The sequence below is a fragment of the Lottia gigantea genome (genome assembly GCF_000327385.1).
Source record: "Lottia gigantea unplaced genomic scaffold LOTGIsca_8, whole genome shotgun sequence".
Classification (NCBI taxonomy): Eukaryota; Metazoa; Mollusca; class Gastropoda; family Lottiidae; genus Lottia; species Lottia gigantea.
This window is the reverse complement of record NW_008710662.1, coordinates 1343773-1348864: the sequence shown is the minus strand read 5'-3', so window position 1 is coordinate 1348864 and position 5092 is coordinate 1343773.

Genomic DNA, 5092 nt, shown 5'->3' with positions numbered 1-5092 from the left:
CCTTGGAGAAAAGATCCTAATTTACTTCCTGATAATAGAATACAAGCTGAAAATAAATTGGAATCAACTGAACGTCGACTGCTGAAATATCCTGTACATGCTGAAATTTATAATGGTCAAATTGAAGAAATGGTGGATATGAAATTCGCTAGAAAACTTACAGATTCAGAAATTACTGAATACCAAGGTCCTGTTCATTATATTTCCCATCATGAAGTTATAAAACCAGAGAAGAAAAGTACACCTGTAAGAATAGTATTTAACTCGTCTGCTAGTTTTAATGGTCACTGTTTGAATGATTACTGGTATAAAGGTCCTGATCTTCTCAACAATTTATTTGGAGTTATACTGAGATTTAGAGAAAATGAAGTGGTTATTTGTGGGGATATTTCCAAGATGTATCACAGAGTACTGATTCCTGTAGAAGATCAACATGTTCATAGGTTCCTGTGGAGAAATCTCAATGTTGAAAAACCTCCTGATGTATATGTCAAAACTGTATTGACATTTGGTGATAAGCCAGCACCTGCTATGGCTCAGATGGCTTTAAAGGAAACTGCTGAAGAAGTAAAATCTAATTTACCTGAAGCTGCTAAAGTATTAGAAAATGATGTTTATATGGATGATATATGTACTTCAGTTAAAACTGTAAATGAAGCTAGTAAACTGACTATTGATATTGACTCTGCATTAGCTAATGGTGGATTTAAAGTTAAAGGATTGATATCTAATAAAGTATTAAACTGCTTACCTGTTCCTGAAAATCAAGATTTGAAACTGTTGACTGATATAAATGAAGAAAAGGTTTTAGGAATCGTCTGGAATAATACTAGAGACACTTTTTCATATAAAGTCAAGATTGAATTTGCTGATCCTGTTTGTTTGACAAAAAGAAGAATTTTGAGTCAAACTGCTAGATTATTTGATCCAATTGGTTTTGCTGCTGCATTTTTGGTACGACTGAAGATTGGAATGCAGAAACTGTGGCAACTTGGTTTAGAATGGGATCAAACCTTACCTGAAAATTTGCAATCTGAATGGTTAAATTTGTTTGCTGAAATGAACAGTTTAAACGGTATAGAATTTGAAAGATGCTTGACACCTCCAGAAGTTGTTAACTTACCTGTACTTTGCATATTTTCTGATGCATCTGAAGAAGCTTTTGGTACCTGTGCTTACCTGAGATGGAAAACAAACTCTGATGAATACCATGTTAGATTTATTGCTGCTAAATCTAGAGTAGCACCTTTGAAGAAACTTACAATTCCTCGTTTAGAGCTACAAGCTGCTGTATTGTCTACTCGTCTTTATAAAACTATTATGGAAGAAACACGACTGAAATTTGAGAAAACTATTTTCCTGACAGATAGTATGATAGTTCTTGCTTGGATTAAAAGCCAAGCCAGAAAATACAAACCTTTTGTCCCATCTCGAATTGGTGAAATACAGAATACAACTGATCCTGCTCAATGGTATCATATTCGTTCACAAGATAATGTAGATGATGATATTTCACGTGGTATACCTGCTAGTCAATTAACTGAAAGATGGAAAAATGGTCCAAGTTTTTTATTAGAAGAAGAAGAAAATTGGCCTATTAACACTGTTAAAGTAGTTGATACTGATATGGAAATGAAAATTCGACCATGGAGTTTATACAAGTTTTAAGAAGATTTTTCAGTATACGTGGGACTTCTTTAATGTTAAGTGATAATGGTTCACAACTTGTTGGTGCTGAAAAAGAACTGAGACAAACGATCAAAGGATATGATGAAGAAACTTTAAAAGACTTTTGTGCTGAAAATCGAATGACGTGGAAATTTACTACTCCTGCTGCTCCACATCAAAATGGTTGCGCTGAATCTATGTTTAAAGTCTGCAAAACTGCTCTGAAGAAATCTGTTGGTGAACAATTATTGACTTCCTTTGAACTATATACTTACCTACTCGAATATGCTAATCTCGTCAATCAACGTCCAATAGGAAGAATACCCAATGATCCTGATGATGGTTCTTATATATGTCCTAATGATATTGCGTGCGTCAAGTCATGTACCACAAGGACCTTTTCGTGAAACTAAAAATCCTAGACATCGTGTGGAATTTGTTCAGAAATTAGTTGACTCTTTTTGGAAACAATGGAATAGAGATGTTTTGCCACTATTGGTACTGCGTAAAAAATGGAACACTGAAAAACGTAATGTTTGTGTAAATGACACTGTTATAATTCAAAATCAAAATGCTATCCGTGGAAAATGGACTTTAGGAAGAATATTAGAAGTTTACCCCGGAGCTGATAATCGTGTGAGAAACGTTAAAGTTAAAACCAAAGACTCTGAATATAATAGACCTGTTACTAAAATTTGTGTAATTTTGCCTGCAACTGAAGAATCTGATTTGGATGAGGACTAACGCCTCATCGGCGGGGAGAATGTTCTGCAAGAGACTATTGAATTGACTGTCCATGTTCCAAAATGTTTCCTTATATTTTTATAAGTTTAATCTGATCCGTACTTTTTGTAATAACCATGCTTCCGGTCATGGCCTCCAGTGTTGTCATGAATTCAAATAGTAAAAAGTAAAAAGTATATAACTAAAAGTAAAATAGAATGAATGTAGTGAATTAGATGCTCTGTAATTTAAACTAAGAAAAGAACCAACTGTATTATCAATCTGTTTTATTAACTCTATAGAATTGGCCAATTACCAGGGGCTTAGACCGGACGGCTTCATGCACTCTCACGATCCAAATATCTTACAGAATAACTTTATATGGCTATTTTATATGTAACCATTACCCAATTTCAGGAAATAGAAGATGATTTTCTGTTCGTTCGTTTATTGGATATCCAGACAATCGTTCTATAGCCTCACTAGTTTTGGAATTTCCGATCACATTAGCTCAATAATCACCATAAGATTTTTGCTTTACATTGGTCTGTGTTTGGTAAAGCTATGTACATGTTTCTAGTATTGGAATATTCAGGAATTAATTCTAAATCCCCATTAGCTTTGGTATTTCCGACCACATCAGCTTAATAATCAGAATAACAGCTGGGTTAACCACAATTCATTCATTCCTTCATTAGCCCGAGAACCTGGTTCAAAGCACTGATCTTTCCTTCTTTTTCTTTGTCAGCTAATGGGTTTACATTGTGACATCAGACTAGCGGTGTAACGTGACATAATATTGAATTCATAACAAACACAATATCAGAAACCTAACCCCGAGCGTTGCGGTTCTAAAAATTTGTCAAGAAAGTAAATAAATTATATAAAGTTGAAATATACCTGAAGCTCATCCCAGGTCAACTAGCCATTCAAAGCATCTAATCGACGTAGGCGATACGCCTATTGTAAAAACGGACCTACTACTTGCACCTGCAATCAATTTCAAGATTCTGACTGCTCAGACAAGATGAAAACTAGACCTCTCAGTCGTCGATGTGATCAGGTTGTCTAGATCCAGCGATCGGTCAAAGTCTCTGAGATTTCGCAGGTTGCGAATAGTCCATAAAAATCTAGAGGCTGCCATATTCTGCCAGTCGGAAAATCTATTTAAGCCCCTCTGCCCATTATAATGTCCTTTATTCTTCTATGTTTTTGAATTACAACGTGAGGCAGTATTGAACCATTTCAAACTGACTCGCTGAATCACTGAAATTCTAGTAAGGAATAGAAAATACGACTTCAAATCATGTCAATACAGTTGTATTCGTTCTCATTTCGATAATAAATATTGAATCGTGTAGTTTTATGTAATAATTGTGAACTACATCATTATTGGAAGAAAAAATCAACCATTTTGACGAGTACTTCTATAATCTACTGATAAAAACAGTAAAAAAAATACCGATAAAATCAATATTCAAAGCGTGCTCAAGTGGTTAATGTCACATTGGAAAAAAAAGCAAATTTATATTCTGTTTATACAGTTTGTCGTTAAAGTTCTTAAATGTATTTTCTGAGAAAGAAACGACTTGAAGAGCAATCAAATCGGACCCTTCAAATTGTCAAGACAGTCAACAAGGTTCTTCAACTACAATAATATAACTAAAAAAGTCATAGAATAATTTAATAACATTCCTGAATTTGTAAGGAAAAGGTAAAAAATTGGCATCCGGTCAATGTATAACATACTTAAGTATAAAGTAACATTTAATAACAAAGGTGACTATGTCCATTACTTTCGGGAACAAATGAATTTGAAGTCCACTGGAAGGCACTTATTGGCATAAGGTTAAGAATGGCTGAAGATGCTGTTCTGTTTGATGATCTGTTAGTACCAGTGACATTCCACACTGCACACCGTACTAAAATGGTTAATTTGTTAATATTATGAGAAAAATGTATATGAAGAGTTTCAGAATAATTAATTTGTCAAAGAGGTGGAGTAGTTCAAGAAGTTATGACACGCTTGAGCAAATGGACGACAAATACAAATATCACAAGATATCACCAAGCAGGATATGGTTACTATCCTAGAAATCGAATACCACTTTTCATTATGAAATACTCACACTCTTATGATTGGTATACTTCCGCGTGTGAGAAGTTTATTAGCTTCCACTTAAGTTTTATGAATATGTTGTTTTGGATTTCGGTTGGGATCGTTAGTACTTGATTTATTTATAACCCAAATATAGGGCAATTTGTTCAGAATGTTAAATGTAGGAAGATGGATTTTTGGAACATTGACCGTAAATCTCAACAGCGGATAAGCTAATTGCTCACCGAAGATCGAAGACTCGATCTCTCTAGTAGCAACTGCAAAAAGAAATGATGCTATCACCAAAACCCTTTGGTCATGTATCAAATTATTTCAAATATCGAATACCGGCAATAATCTGATCGCTGCCAGGGAATAGCAACGCACCAGAAGACCTTCTGCTTGAAGCTGAATTTTACAAATTAAGTTGTTAATGAGTTAAGTCTTCTCGATATGTAAATAGTAGTAAAAAAGACAAAATAAACTACTTTAATTAATTTAATTATGTAATAGATGTATATTGATCATAGTTTAATTGTTGTAACTTACATATTTCACATTATTTAGCCATTACATCTTGATTAAACTGAAAATTAAAACCCT